General features: G+C 45.6%; 1 long non-coding RNA gene across 1 annotated transcript; it reads left to right on the top strand.

Moving 5' to 3' along the window:
* The first annotated feature begins 2,577 nt into the window (after positions 1-2,577).
* LOC106606279 (uncharacterized) lies at positions 2,578-17,553 on the top strand. Its single transcript, XR_001329019.2, has 4 exons — positions 2,578-2,636; positions 9,024-9,122; positions 17,198-17,299; positions 17,469-17,553. It is a non-coding gene; the product is annotated as an uncharacterized lncRNA (long non-coding RNA).
* The last annotated feature ends 39 nt before the right edge of the window (positions 17,554-17,592 follow it).

Below are 17,592 nucleotides of genomic sequence, written 5' to 3'. Positions count from 1 at the left end.
CAGTCCATCCAACAGCATGGCCTATACGTTCTCTCCCAGACTAATGGATAGACAGTCTGGAGTGTAGCATAAGGTAACCAGTCCATCCAACAGCATGGTCTATACGTTCTCTCCCAGACTGATGGATAGACAGTCTGGAGTGTAGCATAAGGTAACCAGTCCATCCAACAGCATGGCCTATACGTTCTCTCCCAGACTAATGGATAGACAGTCTGGAGTGTAGCATAAGGTAACCAGTCCATCCAACAGCATGGTCTATACGTTCTCTCCCAGACTAATGGATAGACAGTCTGGAGTGTAACATAAGGTAACCAGTCCATCCAGTATGCATAATAATACAATCACTCAAAGGCCATTACTAGAATTTGTTAAATTTTGGAGTCTAGGCTAGACCAATTATGTACCGGAGACATCTTTTTTCTGTTTTTAATGTTTTTCTGCTGTGCGTAATATGCGGTAGGCTATGTATTGTATAATTATTTCGGGCTTGGGCTCAGATATAGTCTATGAGTATGCATAAGCTCTAATATACAACATCCACACCGACCATGTTTTTCACTCAGTTTCAACCTGTTGAACTTCTTTCTTCAAATGTATCAGTCACAATGAGTTTTAAAAGAACTATACTGTTTTGATAATAAGTGCTTCATGTGATTTTTGTTTGTTGTGTGTCTATGTGTAGTTGTGTGTGTGTGAGAGAGCGACTTTGTGTACTGTGGGACTCTTGAATCAGTTTTGCTCATTGGACAGGTCAGAGTGTATGTTTGAAGTTGTTGAGTGGTTTTTGGCAGTACTCTGTAGATGTATGTGTTCCAGAGTAGAAAGTGTTCCAGAGTAGAGAGAGAGTAGAGTGTTCCAGAGTAGAGAGTGTTCCAGAGTAGAGTGTTCCAGAGTAGAGAGTGTTCCACAGGAGAGAGTGTTCCACAGGAGAGAGTGTTCCAGAGTAGAGAGTGTTCCAGAGTAGAGAGTGTTCCAGAGTAGAGAGTGTTCCAGAGTAGAGAGAGAGTAGAGAGTGTTCCAGAGTAGAGTGTTCCAGAGTAGAGAGTGTTCCAGAGTAGAGAGAGAGTAGAGAGTGTTCCAGAGTAGAGAGTGTTCCAGAGTAGAGAGTGTTCCAGAGTAGAGAGAGAGTAGAGAGTGTTCCAGAGTAGAGAGTGTTCCAGAGAAGAGAGTGTTCCAGAGTAGAGAGTGTTCCAGAGTAGAGAGTGTTCCAGAGTAGAGAGTGTTCCAGAGTAGAGAGAAAGTAGAGAGTGTTCCAGAGTAGAAAGTGTTCCAGAGTAGAGAGTGTTCCAGAGTAGAGTGTTCCTGTAATGCCCTGGCCATAGAGAGGGGTTTTGTTCTTTTTTTTGATTAGGCCAGGGTGTTACATTGTGTGGGCGTTCTATGTTCCTTTTTCTATGTTTTTGTATTTCTTTGTTTTGGGCCGTGTGTGGCTCCCAATCAGGCACAGCTGAAGCTCGTTGTTGCTGATTGGGAGTCACACATAAGGAGCATGTTTTTCTTTTGGGTTTTGTGGGTAATTGTTTCTGTTAGTGTTTTGCACCTGACAGGACTGTTTGGCTGTCGGTTTTCTTATTTTTGTGTAGTGTTCTCTTTTGTTCTAATTAAAAATTATGATGAACACTAACGCCGCTGCACCTTGGTCTACTCTCTCTCACGACAGCCCTTACAGTTCCAGAGTAGAGTGTTCCAGAGTAGAGAGTGTTCCAGAGTAGAGAGTGTTCCAGAGTAGAGAGTGTTCCAAAGTAGAGAGTGTTCCAGAGTAGAGAGAGAGTAGAGAGTGTTCCAGAGTAGAAAGTGTTCCAGAGTAGAGAGTGTTCCAGAGTAGAGAGACACACAGGAGCTGCTACCCCTGGGGAGAGAGGAGTTGCTACCCCTGGGGAGAGAGAGGAGCAGCTACCCCTGGAGAGAGAGGAGCTGCTACCCCTGGGGAGAGAGGAGCTGCTACCCCTGGGGAGAGAGGAGCTGCTACTCCTGGGGAGAGAGGAGTTTCTACCCCTGGGGAGAGAGGAGCTGCTACCCCTGGGGAGAGAGGAGTTTCTACCCCTGGGGAGAGAGAAGCTGCTACCCCTAGGGAGAGAGGAGTTGCTACCCCTGGGGAGAGAGGAGCTGCTACCCCTGGGGAGAGAGGAGTTTGTACCCCTGGGGAGAGAGGAGCTTCAACCCTGGGGAGAGAGGAGCTGCTATTAGGAGAAACTGTGACCCTGCTCGTGAAGCGCTTGGCAGGAGCTTCAGTGACGAATGTTTGGCAGGAGCTTCAGTGGTGAAGACTGCTCAACTTGCTGTTTCACAATATGCCATGTTCGTCTCAGTAACCAGGTCCCAACCCAATTGAACACTTATGGGAGATCCTGGAGCGGCGCCTGAGACAGTATATTCCCCCAACATCAACAAAACACCAAATTACGGAATTTCTTGAGCCAATGATATGTTTCTGTGCAGGTATGTTTTATTTAGTCCATTTTTTATTTGTTCCATTGGTTGGCCTTGTCTGTGTGTGTGTGTGTGTATGTGCGTGCTTGCGAGAGAGAGAGAGAACAGGCAGAACCTGATATGTAAATTAGTTGAGGAAACAAAAGTATCTTTCGATGACCGCATGATCATTCCAGACTCTGCTTCTGTTGAGAGAGAAATTAAAGGTAAGGCGACGATTGTTATGGGTATTAATATAGTTGATGATATTGTTATGTGTATTCATATAGTTGATGATATTGTTATGTGTATTCATATAGTTGATGATATTGTTATGTGTATTCATATAGTTGATGATATTGTTAAGTGTATTCATATAGTTGATGAAATTGTTATGTGTATTAATATAGTTGATGATATTGTTATGTGTATTAATATAGTTGATTATATTTTTGTTGGACAGTGTTATAATAAGCCTACTCTCCTTAAAATGTATTAGATGTAAATTAGATGGGGGGGATTCGTTCCGTGCCCATCTGTGTTCCCCAGGGTGATCTCTACTGTATCATAGGCCTGTAGGCTTGTCTTCTCAAAACAGGCTAAAAACACAACAAACAACAAACAAACATTTTCTCTTCCTAATCTACTGTTAACTCTTTTCACTCAGGAAGGTATTTTGTGTGAAAGAGAGATTCAAAATATTGTGGAAAGACTAACAACAACTTACACTCCCTCAAAACCGGTTGTGTGTATTCATTGGAGCTCACCGTAGCAAAACGTTTGGCAACTTAAACCGTTTAGGTCACCTTGTACGGCGTTTGGAGCAAATCGTTTATGCATTGTTGCAAAACTTGTGGCTGTGGTGTAAACTCATGAATACGACCCAGGTAGTAGCCTACAACTCGGTTGTTGATGCCTGGTTGATGCTGAAACCTGAACGTAGTCTGAGGGGTGTACTGTGATGCAAGCCAGATATACTGGTTTTCTAAAGCTATCAGCTTCAGTTAGCTTCACATTCCAGCTCAAAGCCTCATCCATAGGAATGTACAGAGCACTAGTCATCAGGAAGGTGCTCTCAGAAGAAGGGAAAATATGTAATGACTTGACAGTTTAATCATACAAAATGGCGCTAACTGGACGTGAGCAAGTCAAATTCAATCAGTGGAGGCTGCTGAGGGGAGGACGTTCCACCTATTCCGCTCCAGACATTACCACAAGCCCGTTCTCACCAATTAAGGTGCCACCAACCTCCTGTGAATTCAATATATACAATATTCATTCATGATAATTCTACATTTCACATTTTGTATGATAAATGTAATTGTATCATAGTTCTACTATAGTGTAGTGATCTATACAACTTCCGGCGTGTGTTTACTGTGAACACTGAGGCTGTACCCACCTCAGTTACAGTTTTAACAGTGACCAAGTATTTTTATTTATTAATTTATTTCACCTTAATTTAACCAGGTAAGCTAGTTGAGAACAAGTTCTCATTTACAACTGCGACCTGGCCAAGATAAAGCAAAGCAGTGCGACACAAACAACAACACAGAGTTACACATGGAATAAACAAGCGTACAGTCAATAACACAATAGAAAAAAAATAAAGTCTATATACAGAGTGTGCAAATGGCATGAGGAGGTAAGGCAATAAATAGGCCATAGTAGCAAAGTAATTACAATTTAGCAGATTAACACTGGAGTGATAGATGAGCAGATGATGATGAGCAGATGATGGTGTGTAAGTAGTGATACTGGTTTGCAAAAGAGCAGCAAAGTGAATAAAAACAACAAGGGGATGAGGTAGGTAGATTGGGTGGACTATTTATAGATGGACTATGTACAGCTGCAGCGATCGGTTAGCTGCTCAGATAGCTGATGTTTAAAGTTAGTGAGGGAAATGTAAGTCTCCAGCTTCAGCGATTTTTGCAATTCTTTCCAGTCACTGGCAGCAGAGAACTGGAAGGAAAGGCGGCCAAATGAGGTGTTGGCTTTGGGGATGACCAGTGAGATATACCTGTTGGAGCGCGTGCTACGGGTGGGTGTTGTTATCGTGACCAGTGAGCTGAGATAAGGCGGAGCTTTACCTAGCATAGACTTATATGATTACCTGGAGCCAGTGGGTCTGGCGACGAATATTTAGCGAGGACAAGCCGACTAGAGCATACAGATCGCAGTGGTGGGTGGTATAAGGGGCTTTGGTAACAAAACAGATGGCACTGTGATAGACTGCATCCAATTTGCTGAGTAGAGTATTAAAAGCTATTTTGTAGATGACATTGCCAAAGTCGAGGATCGGTAGGATAGTCAGTTTTCCTAGGATAAGTTTGGTGGCGTGAGTGAAGGAGGCTTTGTTGCGAAATAGAAAGCCGATTCCAGATTTGATTTTGGATTGGAGATGTTTGATATGAGTCTGGAAGGAGAGTTTACAGTCTAGCCAGATACCTGGGTATTTGTAGTTGTCCACGTATTCTAGGTCAGAACCATCCAGAGTAGTGATGCTAGTCGGGCGGGCGGGTGCGGGCAGCGAACGGTTGAAAAGCATGCATTTGGTTTTACTAGCATTTAAGAGCAGTAGGAGGTCACGGAAGGAGTGTTGTATGGCATTGAAGCTCGTTTGGAGGTTAGTTAACACAGTGTCCAAAGAAGTGCCAGATGTATACAAAATGGTGTCATCTGCGTAGAGGTGGATCAGGGAATCACCCGCAGCAAGAGCGACATCGTTGATATATACAGAGAAAAGAGTCGGCCCGAGAATTGAACCCTGTGGTACCCCATAGAGACTGCCAGAGGTCCGGACAACAGGCCCTCCGATTTGACACACTGAACTCCGTCTGCGAAGTAGTTGGTGAACCAGGCAAGGCAGTCATTTGAGAATCCAAGGCTATTGAGTCTGCCGATAAGAATACGGTGATTGACAGTGTCGAAAGCCTTGGCCAGGTCAATGAAGACGGCTGCACAGTACTGTCTTTTATTGATGGCGGTTATGATATCGTTTAGTACCTTGAGCGTGGCTGAGGTGCACCAATGACCAGCTCAGAAACCGGATTGCACAGCGGAGAAGGTACAGTGGGATTCGAAATGGTCAGTGATCTGTTTATTAACTTGGCTTTCGGAGACTTTAGAAAGGCAGGGCAGGATGGATATAACAGTTTGGGTCTAGAGTGTCACCCCCTTTGAAGAGGGGGATGACCGCGGCAGCTTTCCAATCTTTAGGGATCTCGGACGATACGAAAGAGAGGTTGAACAGACTGGTAATATGGGTTGCAACAATGGCAGCGGATAGTTCTAGAAAAAGAGGGTCCAGATTGTATAGCCCAGCTGATTTGTATGGGTCCAGGTTTAGCAGCTCTTTCAGAACATCTGCTTTCTGGATTTGGGTGAAGGAGAAGCTGGGGAGGCTCGGGCAAGTAGCTACGGGGGGTGCGGAGCTGTTGGCCGGGGTTTGGGTAGCCAGGAGGAAAGCATGGCCAGTCGTAGAGAAATGCTTATTGAAAATCTCAATTATAGTGGATTTATCGGTGGTGACCGTGTTTCCTAGCCTCAGTGCAGTGGGCAGCTGGGAGGAGGTGCTCTTGTTCTCCATGGACTTTACAGTGTCCCAAAACTTTTTGTAGTTAGAGCTACAGGATGCAAATTTCTGCTTGAAAAAGCTAGCCTTTGCTTTCCTGACTGACTGTGTGTATTGGTTCCTGACTTCCCTGAACAGTTGCATGTCGCGGGGACTATTCGATGCTATTGCAGTCCTCCACAGGATGTTTTTGTGCTGGTTAAGGGCAGTCAGGTCTGGAGTGAACCAAGGGCTATATCCATTCTTAGTTCTACATTTTTTGAAAGGGGCATGCTTATTTAAGAAGGTGAGGAAATTACTTTTAAAGAACGACCAGGCATCCTCGACTGACGGGATGAGGTCAATATCCTTCCAGGATACCCGGGCCAGGTCGATTAGAAAGGCCTGCTCGCAGAAGTGTTTTAGGGAGCGTTTGACAGTGATGAGGAGTGGTCGTTTGACCGCGGACCCATAGCGGATGCAGGCAATAGGCAGTGATCGCTGAGATCCTGATTGAAAACAGCAGAGGTGTATTTGGAGGGCAAGTTGGTCAGGATAATATCTAGGAGAGTACCCATGTTTACGGATGTAGGGTTGTACTTGGTGGTTTCCTTGATAATTTGTGTGAGATTGAGGTCATCTATCTTAGATTGTAGGACTGCTGGGGTGGTAAGGATATCCCAGTTTAGGTCACCTAACAGAATGAACTCTGAAAATAGATTTTTCAATTCACATATGGTGTCCAGGGCACAGCTGGGAGCTGAGGGGTCGTCTATAACAGGCGGCAACAGTGAGAGACTTATTTCTGGAGAGATTCATTTTTATAATTAAAAGCTCAAACTGTTTGGGCATAGACCTGGAAAGTATGACAGAACTTTGCAAGCTATCTCTGCAGTAGATTGCAACTCTTCCCCCTTTGGCAGTTCTATCTTGATGGAAAATGTTGTAGTTGGGTATGGAAATCTCAGAATTTTTGGTGGCCTTCCTAAGCCAGGATTCAGACACGGCAAGGACATCAGGGTTGGCGGAGTGTGCTAAAGCAGTGAGTAAAATAAACTTAGGGAGGAGGCTTCTGATGTTGACATGCATGAAACCAAGGCTTTTTCTATTACAGAAGTCAACAAATGAGAATGCCTGGGGACACGCAGGGCCTGGGTTAGCCTCCACATCACCCGAGGAACAGAGGAGGAGTAGGATGAGGGTACGGCTAAAGGCTAGCAAAACTGGTCGTCTAGTGCGTTGGGGACAGAGAATAAAAGGAGCAGATTTGTGGGTGTGGTAGAATAGATTCAGGGCATAATGTGCAGACAGGGTTATGGTGGTGTGCGGGTACAGTGCAGGTAAGCCCAGGCACTGAGTGATGATAAGAGAAGTTACATCTCTGGACATGCTGGTTATAATGGGTGAGGTCACCGCATGTGTGGGAGGTGGGACAAAGGAGATATCTGAGGCATGTACAGTGGGACTAGGGGCTCCGCAGTAAACTTAAACAATGATAACTATCCTAAACAACAGTATACAAGGCATATTGACATTTGAGTGAGATAAAAAAGCGAGGCATGAAGCAATCACTGGTGTTGATTGGGAGAGCTAGCTAAGACAACAACAACAAGTAAAATGGCGATGAATGGTTAACTACACACAGGGCCTGATTTCGGGGCTAGGGCCGAAAAAAAGGCAAACAAAGTGGAGTACCATGATAAATGAACAGTCCAGCAGGCATCAGCTATGTAGCCAAGTGATCATAGGGTCCAGTGTACAGCTATAGATGGAACAGGGAAGCCGCGGAGTAGACGTTGCTACGCTAGCACGTGGGAGACACAGCGTTTAAAGTTAGCGCCCTGACCTACACTACTATAGAAAATGACATCTTACAAGGGTCAGGACGTGACATGTTTAACACTTTTTTGGTTACTACATGATTCCATGTGTTATTTCATAGTTTTGATGTCTTCAATATTATTCTACAATGTAGAAAATAGTAAAAATAAAGAACAACCCTTAAATGAGTAGGTGTGTCCAAACATCAAAACTATGAAATAACACATATGGAATCATGTAGTAACCAAAAAAATGTTAAACAAATGAAAATATATTTTATATTTGAGATTCTTCACCGTAGCCACCCTTTGCCTTGGTGACCGCTTTGCACAATAGAAAACAGGTTAAAAGATCAATAGAAAACAGGTTAAATGAAACGAAGTGCAGCTAGTTGCAGTCTTTCCAGCTTCTATTTGAAGTTATTGTGTTAGCTGTGTTGTTGGCTAGCTCCTCTGAGGAACAGTGTCCTGACGAGAGAGCACATTTTCTATGCCAGGTGAAATCATCATTAGCTCATTGTTATGGATGTATCTAAATAAATGTCACTAGAAAACAACTTAAACAAACACAAATGCAGCTACTTTGCTGTTATTCTGGCTGCACTCTCTGTTGGATATGTGAAAAATATCAGGCCTAGGCTACATGCTCTGTCCTGACACTGGTAGGCCTATAATGTTATTTGAACTGATCTGAACATGTTTAGGCTGGTCATCTAGGATATGTAGGCTATAGTTGATGTATAGACCTCAATCTGCATATCACTAACAAACCTCTATTATACATTATAACCTAGCCTACTTTACATAATATAAATTATCTTACTTGTTGCAAAAAAAACTTTCTGAATGTATCAATGATTTTTCCCTCAGATCAATGATGCCCATTTTAGCCCTTCTGTCTATATTCTCAGATACGTTTACAAAACAACAGATTGAAAGACAATAAATAGCCTACTTTTAATGAATACAAATAATTGTGAGACATGTCCTTGTGTTGCTGCACTGTCTAGAACTACCTTAACAAACAGTGACTTATTATTATTAGTATTATTGACAGTTACCATGGAGATGAGATGTCACAACTACATGTTCATGTGATTGCATTAAATCACCTGACTGTTTCGATATGTCTGTTAGTAAATGTTTTATTTCTTAAAGAGATGATGAATAAATGACAATTGACAATCAATAATTAGTTATCACTGTGTTAACCACAACCAACATGCTGGATCTCTGTTTAGGGGTCAGTGCTCTAAAATGAGTCTCTCTGGGGAGAGAGAGGAGGGGGGCCCTGCCTCTAAAATGAGTCTATCTGGGGAACATGACACCACAGCTAAGAGGTGAGATGACAAGTTTGTTTATATGAAGAGTTTATTTCCAAAACGCTATATCCCATCCGAAATGATTGCTTATGGGTACCTTCAATATTACTTTTCTACGCTGCTGCTACTCTCTGTTATTATCTATGCATAGTCACTTTAATAACTCTACCTACATGTACATATTACCTCCATTACCTCGACACCGGTGCCCCTCACATTGACTCTGTACCGGTACCACCTGTATATAGCCCCGCTATTGTTATTTACGGCTCTTCAATTATTTGTTTTTCTTATCTCTTACTTTTTGGGGGATTCTCTTAATACTGCATTGTTTGTTAAAGGCTTGTAAGTAAGCATTTCACTGTAAGGTCTACACCTTTTATATTCGGCACATGTGACAAATAAAATTTGATTTGATTTTGATTTGAACTATCGTAAGATGAATACACTTACAGATGCAATGTCTTAATTTGACCCTATTTCTCACAGCAGGAAAAGAACCCTGCAGCAACAGGACATTTGAATTATTATGTGGATTATAATTAATGGTATTTATTTTGTAGGGGTTGATACATTTTTCATTATAGCAAAATAAGTCTGACATTTTAAAGTGGAAATGACAAACTTTGTAAGCCTTTTTAAACCTTGAATACACTACAAATTGGCATTTCCTACTGTGCAGGAAAATTCCTGCAACAACAGGATTATCAAATTAAGATAAGGCAACGGTACTGTAAATCGCTCTGAATGCCAAGCGTCACGTCTGGAGGAAACCTAGCACCATCCCTACGGTGAAGCATGGTGGTGGCAGCATCATGATGTGGGGATGTTTTTCAGTGGCAGGGACTGGGAGACTAATCAGGATCCAGGGAAAGATGAACGGAGCAAAGTACAGAGAGATCCTTGATGATAACCTGCTCCAGAGCGCTCAGGACCTCAGACTGGGGTGAAGGTTCTTCTTCCAACAGGACAACGACCCTAAGCACACAGCCAAGATCACGTAGGAATGGCTTCGGGACAAATCTCTAATTGTCCTTGAGTGGCCCAGCCAGAGCCCGGTCTCCGGAGAGACCTGAAAATACCTGTGCAGTGATGCTCCCCATCCAACCTGACAGAGCTTGAGAGGATCTGTAGAGAAGAATGGGAGAAACTCCCCAAATATAGGTGTGCCAAGCATGTAGGGTCATACCTAAGAAGACTCGAGGCTGTAATCGCTGCCAAAGGTGCTTCAACAAAGTACTGAGTAAAGGGTCTGAATATTTACGTAAATGTAATATTTCAGTTTACATTTTTTTCAATAAATTAGCAGACATTTCTAAAAACTGTATTTTTTGTCATTATGTGTCACAAAAAGAGCCGTGTTGAATAGACCAAACTGCAGCGGGATTATGGATACTCATATTTTAATTTAAAAAAAGGAGTAAAGCATCCACTGGAAAAAAAACAATACACACGACAGGAACAGTCTTACAGGCATACAAAAACGCAGTGCAAGAACAATCCCCCACAAATGACAAACACAAACACACCCTAATATATGGGACTCTCAATCAAAGGCAAATAGACCACACCTGCCTTCAATTGAGAGTCCCCACCCTAATTAACTAAACATAGAACCAGACTACCTAGACTAAACATAGAATACATGAATCTCAAACAGTGCCCAAAAAACCCCGGAATACTTAAATCAAATGCCCTTACTACAAAAACACCACCCCCGAACCACATAAACCAAATACCCTCTGCCACGTCCTGACCAAACAACAATGACAATTAACCCTTATACTGGCCAGGACGTGACAGTACCCCCCCCCCCCTAAAGGTGCTAACCCCGGAAGCACCTCAAGAAAAAAAAAGAAAAAAACAAACAACAACAAAAAATCCCCCTAAACTAAAGGGAGGGAAGGGAGGGTGGCTGCCGTCAACGACGGCACTGTGCTACACCCTCCCTCCCCCAACCCACCTATCCTGGAGGTGGCTCAGGTGCGGGACGTAAACCACGCTCCACCTTTGGCGTTGTCCACTTTGGCGGCGCCGATAGCTGTGCCGGGCAGGCAGGCCACTCGGGCTGGCCCGGAGGACAGGCGGGCCGCTCGGGCTGGGCCGGAGGGCAGGCGGGCCGCTCGGGCTGGGCCGGAGGGCAGGCGGGCCGCTCGGGCTGGGCCGGAGGGCAGGCGGGCCGCTCTGGCGGCTCCGGGCAGTCGGGCCGCTCTGGCGGCTCCGGGCAGTCGGGCCGCTCTGGCGGCTCCGGGCAGTCGGGCCGCTATGGCGGCTCCGGGCAGTCGGGCCGCTCTGGCGGCTCCGGGCAGTCGGGCCGCTCTGGCGGCTCCGGGCAGTCGGGCCGCTCAGGCGGCTCCGGGCAGTCGGGCCGCTCAGGCGGCTCCGGGCAGTCGGGCCGCTCAGGCGGCTCCGGGCAGTCGGGCCGCTCAGGCGGCTCCGGGCAGTCGGGCGGCTCTGGCGGCTCCAGACTGGCGGGCGGCTCTGGCGGCTCCAGACTGGCGGGCTGCTCTGGCGGCTCCAGACTGGCGGGCGGCTCTGGCGGCTCCTGACTGGCGGGCGGCTCAGGCGGCTCCTGACTGGCGGGCGGCTCAGGCGGCTCCTGACTGGCGGTCGGCTCAGGCGGCTCCTGACTGGCGGGCGGCTCAGGCGGCTCCTGACTGGCGGGCGGCTCAGGCGACTCCTGACTGGCGGGCGGCTCAGGCGACTCCTGTCTGGCGGGCGGCTCAGGCGACTCCTGTCTGGCGGGCGGCTCAGGCGACTCCTGTCTGGCGGGCAGCTCAGGCGACTCTTGACTGGCGGGCAGCTCAGGCGACTCTTGACTGGCGGGCAGCTCAGGCGACACTTGACTGGCGGGCAGCTCAGGCGACTCTTGACTGGCGAGGCTGGGCTGACGCACTAGACGCCTGATGCGTGGGGCTGGTACTGGACGTGCCAGCCTGGAGACACGCACCTCCATGCTAGTGCGTATGGCGGGAAACACCGGACCGTAGAGGCGCACTGGCGGTCTTGAGCGCAGGGTTGGCATCACCCCTTCCGGCTCGATGCCTACTTCGCCCTGGCACATGCGGGGCGCTGGTACTGTGCCTACCGGCCTGAGAATCCAAGGCCTCACCACAGCCCCAACCCCAAAGCACGGGACCTGTCCAGTCTGCCCTACAAGGGTACGGGGAGCTGGCCTGGGGCTCCAATCTCGCCCCGCCAAATAGCCCTTGTGCCCCCCCCAAAAAAATTATTGGGGCTGCCTCTCGGGTTCTACCTGCCTCCCAGGCAGGTTGTCACAGTGGGCCCGCAACTGCTCCCATGTCAATCAATCAATCAAATGTATTTTTATATAGCCCTTCGTACATCAGCTGATATCTCAAAGTGCTGTACAGAAACCCAGCCTAAAACCCCAAACAGCAAGCAAAGCATGTGAAAGAAGCACGGTGGCTAGGAAAAACTCCCTAGGAAAAACTCCCTAGAAAGACCAAAAACCTAGGAAGAAACCTAGAGAGGAACCAGGCTATGAGGGGTGGCCAGTCCTCTTCTGGCTGTGCAGGGTGGATATTATAACAGAACATGGTCAAGATGTTAAAATGTTCATAAATGACCAGCATGGTCAAATAATAATAATCATAGTAGTTGTCGAGGGTGCAACAAGCACGTCCGGTGAACAGGTCAGGGTTCCATAGCCGCAGGCAGAACAGTTGAAACTGGAGCAGCAGCACGGCCAGGTGGACTGGGGACAGCAAGGAGTCATCATGCCAGGTAGTCCTGAGGCATGGTCCTAGGGCTCAGGTCCTCCGAGAGAAAGACAGAAAGAGAGAAAGAGAGAATTAGAGAGAGCATATTTAAATTCACACAGGACACCGGATAAGACAAGAGAAATACTCCAGATGTAACAGACTGACCCTAGCCCCCCGACACACAAACTACTGCAGCATAAATACTGGAGGCTGAGACAGGAGGGATCAGAAGACACTGTGGCCCCATCCGATGATACCCCCGGACAGGGCCAAACAGGCAGGATATAACCCCACCCACTTTGCCAAAGCACAGCCCCCACACCACTAGAGGGATGTCTCCAACCACCAACTTACCGTCCTAAGACAAGGCCGAGTATAGCCCACAACGATCTCTGCCATGGCACAACCCAAGGGGGGGCGCCAACCCAGACAGGAAGACCACGTCAGTGACTCAACCCACTCAAGTGACGCACCCCTCCCATGGACGGCGTGGAAGAACACCAGTAAGCCAGTGACTCAGCCCCTGTAAAAGTGTTAGAGGCAGAGAATCCCAGTGGAAAGAGGGGAACCGGCAAGGCAGAGACAGCAAGGGCGATTCGTTGCTCCAGCCTTTCCGTTCACCTTCACACTCCTGGGCCAGACTATACTTAATCATAGGACCTACTGAAGAGATAAGTCTTCAGTAAAGACTTAAAGGTTGAGACTGAGTCTGCGTCTCTCACATTGGTAGTCAGACCATTCCATAAAAATGGAGCTCTATAGGAGAAAGCCCTACCTCCAGCCGTTTGCTTAGAAATTCTAGGGACAATTAGGAGGCCTGCGTCTTGTGACCGTAGCGTACGTGTAGGTATGTACGGCAGGACCAAATCGGAAAGATAGGTAGGAGCAAGCCCATGTAATGCTTTGTAGGTTAGCAGTAAAACCTTGAAATCAGCCCTTGCCTTAACAGGAAGCCAGTGTAGGGAGGCTAGCACTGGAGTAATATGATACAATTTTTTGGTTCTAGTCAGGATTCTAGCAGCTGTATTTAGCACTAACTGAAGTTTATTTAGTGCTTTATCCGGGTAGCCGGAAAGTAGAGCATTGCAGTAGTCCAGCCTAGAAGTAACAAAAGCATGGATTAATTTTTCTGCGTCATTTTTGGACAGAAAGTTTCTGATTTTTGCAATGTTACGTAGATGGAAAAAAGCTGTCCTTGAAACAGTCTTGATATGTTCTTCAAAAGAGAGATCAGGGTCCAGAGTAACGCCGAGGTCCTTCACAGTTTTATTTGAGACGACTGTACAACCATCCAGATTAATTGTCAGATTCAACAGAAGATCTCTTTGTTTCTTGGGACCTAGAACAAGCATCTCTGTTTTGTCCAAGTTTAAAAGTAGAAAGTTTGCAGCCATCCACTTCTTTATGTCTGAAACACAGGCTTCTAGCGAGGGCAATTTTGGGGCTTCACCATGTTTCATTGAAATGTACAGCTGTGTGTCGTCGGCATAGCAGTGAAATTTAACATTATGTTTTCGAATGACATCCCCAAGAGGTAAAATATATAGTGAAAACAATAGTGGTCCTAAAACGGAACCTTGAGGAACACCGAAATTTACAATTGATTTGTCAGAGGACAAACCATTCACAGAGACAAACTGATATCTTTCCGACAGATAAGATCTAAACCAGGCCAGAACTTGTCCATGTAGACCAATTTGGGTTTCCAATCTCTCCAAAAGAATGTGGTGATCGATGGTATCAAAAGCGGCACTAAGATCTACGAGCACGAGGACAGATGCAGAGCCTCGGTCTGACGTCATTAAAAGGTCATTTACCACCTTCACAAGTGCAGTCTCAGTGCTATGATGGGGTCTAAAACCAGACTGAAGCGTTTCGTATACATTGTTTGTCTTCAGGAAGGCAGTGAGTTGCTGTGCAACAGCTTTTTCTAAAATTTTTGAGAGGAATGGAAGATTCGATATAGGCCGATAGTTTTTTATAATTTCTGGATCAAGATTCGGCTTTTTCAAGAGAGGCTTTATTACTGCCACTTTTAGTGAGCTTGGTACACATCCGGTGGATAGAGAGCTGTTTATTATGTTCAACATAGGAGGGCCAAGCACAGGAAGCAGCTCTTTCAGTAGTTTAGTTGGAATAGGGTCCAGTATGTAGCTTGAGGGTTTGGAGGCCATGATTATTTTCATCATTGTGTCAAGAGATATAGTACTAAAACACTTTAGTATCTCCCTTGATCCTAGGTCCTGGCAGAGTTGTGTAGACTCAGGACAATGGAGCTTTGGAGGAATACCCAGATTTAAAGAGGAGTCTGTAATTTGCTTTCTAATGATCATGATCTTTTCCTCAAAGAAGTTCATAAATTTATTACTGCTGAAGTGAAAGCCATCCTCCATTTGCGAAGGCTGCTTTTTAGTTAGCTTTGCGACAGTATCAAAAAGACATTTCGGATTGTTCTTATTTTCCTCAATTAAGTTGGAAAAATAGGATGATCGAGCAGCAGTGAGGGCTCTTCGATACTGCACGGTACTATCTTTCCAAGCTAGTCGGAAGACTTCCAGTTTGGTGTGGCGCCATTTCCGTTCCAATTTTCTGGAAGCTTGCTTCAGAGCTCGTGTATTTTCTGTATACCAGGGAGCTAGTTTCTTATGACAGATGTTTTTAGTTTTTAGGGGTGCAACTGTCCTTGGGTATTGCGCAAGGTTAAATTGAGTTCCTCGGTTAGGTGGTTAACTGATTTTTGTCCTCTGACGTCCTTGGGTAGGCAGAGGCAGTCTGGAAGGGCATCAAGGAATCTTTGGGTTGTCTGAGAATTTATAGCACGACTTTTAATGCTCCTTGGTTGGGGTCTGAGCAGATTATTTGTTGCAATTGCAAACGTAATAAAATGGTGGTCCGATAGTCCAGGATTATAAGGAAAAACATTAAGATCCACAACATTTATTCCATGGGACAAAACTAGGTCCAGAGTATGACTGTGGCAGTGAGTAGGTCCAGAGACATGTTGGACAAAACCCACTGAGTCGATGATGGCTCCGAAAGCCTTTTGGAGTGGGTCTGTGGACTTTTCCATGTGAATGTTAAAGTCACCAAAAATTAGAATATTATCTGCTATGACTACAAGATCCGATAGGAATTCAGGGAACTCAGTGAGGAACACTGCATATGGCCCAGGAGGCCTGTAAACAGTAGCTATAAAAAGTGAGTGAGTAGGCTGCATAGATTTCATGACTAGAAGCTCAAAAGATGAAAACGTCATTGTTTTTTTTTTGTAAATTGAAATTTGCTATCGTAAATGTTAGCAACACCTCCGCCTTTGCCGGATGCACGGGGGTATGGTCACTAGTGTAACCAGGGGGTGAGGCCTCATTTAACACAGTAAATTCATCAGGCTTAAGCCATGTTTCAGTCAGGCCAATCACATCAAGATTATTATCAGTGATTAGTTCATTGACTATAACTGCCTTGGAAGTGAGGGATCTAACATTAAGTAACCCAATTTTGAGATGTGAGGTATCACAATCTCTTTCAATAATGGCAGGAATGGAGGAGGTCTTTATACTAGTGAGATTGCTAAAGCGAACACCACCATTTTTAATTTTGCCCAACCTAGATCGAGGCACAGACACGGTCTCAATGGGGAAAGCTGAGCTGACTACGCTGACTGTGCTAGTGGCAGACTCCACTAGGCTGGCAGGCTGGCTAACAGCCTGCTGCCTGGCCTGCACCCTATTTCATTGTGGAGCTAGAGGAGTTAGAGCCCTGTCTATGTTCGTAGATAAGATGAGAGCACCCCTCCAGCTAGGATGGAGTCCGTCACTCCTCAACAGGCCAGGCTTGGTCCTGTTTGTGGGTGAGTCCCAGAAAGAGGGCCAATTATCTACAAATTCTATCTTTTGGGAGGGGCAGAAAACAGTTTTCAACCAGCGATTGAGTTGTGAGACTCTGCTGTAGAGCTCATCACTCCCCCTAACTGGGAGGGGGCCAGAGACAATTAATCGATGCCGACACATCTTTCTAGCTGATTTACACGCTGAAGCTATGTTGCGCTTGGTGACCTCTGACTGTTTCATCCTAACATCGTTGGTGCCGACGTGGATAACAATATCTCTATACTCTCTACACTCGCCAGTTTTAGCTTTAGCCAGCACCGTCTTTAGATTAGCCTTAACGTCGGTAGCCCTGCCCCCTGGTAAACAGTGTATGATCGCTGTGAATGGTTTGTCCTCTGACAAATCAATTGTAAATTTCGGTGTTCCTCAAGGTAGGGCTTGAGGAATGGATATAGCGTTTTGGAATGAAACTCTTATGGTTCCCCATCTGAGCTCAGAGTAGATGAGAGATGTAATGTTTGTCTCTGTTGTGTTGAAGCCCAATCAAGCAGGAGAGACCGGCCTCCCTTGTACCCAGCTGTGTGTCCATGAAGAGTGATAAGTCTATGGATTATCCTATATATTTTTCTACTGAACAAAGGTAAGAAGAACTCATGGGTCATGGTCAGTGAGTTAAACAACACTGTCTCTAGTAATTTCTCCGCTCCAATTTTCCCATTTATTTTTGTTGTTTTCATAATCCATAGGCTAATCCTTTTTTCCATTTTCATAGTCCTAAAACAATATTAAACAAAATGTTTTGTCCACAGAAACCAACAAGAGAGATCAGAGTCAGAGATTCTCAGTGGTCAGTCTTCCCAAAGTCATCAAACAGACCTGGCCTTCATATTCAGTGTATGTGGTCCTGATATGTACATTTGTTTTTGCTAACCT

The sequence above is a fragment of the Salmo salar genome, chromosome ssa06, assembly GCF_905237065.1.
Source record: "Salmo salar chromosome ssa06, Ssal_v3.1, whole genome shotgun sequence".
NCBI classification, from domain to species: Eukaryota; Metazoa; Chordata; class Actinopteri; order Salmoniformes; family Salmonidae; genus Salmo; species Salmo salar.
The sequence above is the reverse complement of the archived record's forward strand: the minus strand, read 5'-3'. Positions and strand labels throughout refer to the sequence as shown.